Genomic DNA, 1,535 nt, shown 5'->3' on the forward strand with positions numbered 1-1,535 from the left:
CATGTATCTTTTGCATGAAAATGCTACAATCCCCCACACTATCCCAGCAGCAAACACGTCCGCTACATAGAAAAACCCTGTAACTGTGCTGCGCGCACGCGAGGACACGGCGGCTTAGCGCCTCCGTTCAAACAAGCCTGGATGGGACCACGAGACACTTACAACGTCTCCTCAAACAAAAATCGAACCCTCCGGCAGTGTCCAGGGGACCTGAGCCGCGTGCACAGCATCTTCATCAAAGACAAAGCTCTGGGGTTGCGGTCCGATTGTCAATGGACCGCCGCGCTGCTAGGGATGTAAAAGAGCGCAGTGTTGACGGACTGGATAGAGAGATGGCAAACAAGTGCACGAGCAGCTTGGCCTCAATCCCACATCTGTCCTTCAGATCACAGCCACGGGGCCGGCAGATTTCTGGGGATAGGGGCTGCTCTCGAGTGGGCCGTGGGGCTGCGCTTAAGGCATGCACAGCACAAAGTGATAAAAGGCCGTAATTAGCTGGTTAGCAAACATCAAATCCCAGTGTGTGTGTGTGTGTGTGTGTGTGTGTGTGTGTGTGTGTGTGTGTGTGTGTGTGTGTGTGTGTGTGTGTGTGTGTGTGTGTGTGTGTGTGTGTGTGTCTGTGTGTGTGTGTGTGTGTGTGTGTGTGTGTGTGTGTGTGTGTGTGTGTGTGTGTGTGTGTTGGGGGGGGGTGTGTGAAACCAAGCCAGATTATGTGTTTCAGTGGAGAGTTTCTGTGTGTGCTTGTGCGTGTGCGTGTGTGTGTGTGTGTGTGTGTGTGTGTGTGTGTGTGTGTGTGTGTGTGTGTGTGTGTGCGTGTGCGTGTGCGTGTGTGTGTGTGTGTGTGTGTGTTCTTCTGTCCAATACCCCATCCCCCAAACTTGTCTATTTCAGTTCTTGTAACTAATCCAAAGATCTAAGAACCCCATACCACCCCAACCTCATCACTACCCCCATCCCTGCCTCCGCTATCCTCCCTCAAACCTGCACCGAGCCTCAAAGAAAAGGAGCCCTGATAGGCTATTTAAAAGGTATAGCTTCTGCTACTATACGGTTGCTGCTCCCTGACCTAAAATTTCATCTTCTTGTGAGGGCCCTGTATTTGGATGCTAATGCTACGTGGCTCTTCAAAAGCTGTTTACCATCAGAGCGTCTGGCCATCTGACCTGGACACATGGCCTCGGTTCACTCATCTGCTCTTCCCCCTCAGGCAAACATGTAATCTCACCATCCACTGCAACATTTAACAACAACCAAACAAGTCAAAATAACAACATACACAGCCTATACTACGATATGATACGGTACGCTACGATACGATACGATACTTTATTGTCAGTTTACACTGAAATTCATATTGCTTCCCTGAACAAGACTTTACTGATACTGATAACCAGGGTTCTAAATTAACACCAGCCAACCGACAACCAGGCAAATGCTGGTGAAATTTATGTTTGGTTGGTAGAAAAGACAAACCTACTAGCCACTTAGAACCATTAGTAAGTGTGTGTTTGGCTAGGAAGATCAACATCTACTAG

The sequence above is a fragment of the Engraulis encrasicolus genome, chromosome 6 (assembly GCF_034702125.1).
Source record: "Engraulis encrasicolus isolate BLACKSEA-1 chromosome 6, IST_EnEncr_1.0, whole genome shotgun sequence".
Taxonomy (NCBI): domain Eukaryota; kingdom Metazoa; phylum Chordata; class Actinopteri; order Clupeiformes; family Engraulidae; genus Engraulis; species Engraulis encrasicolus.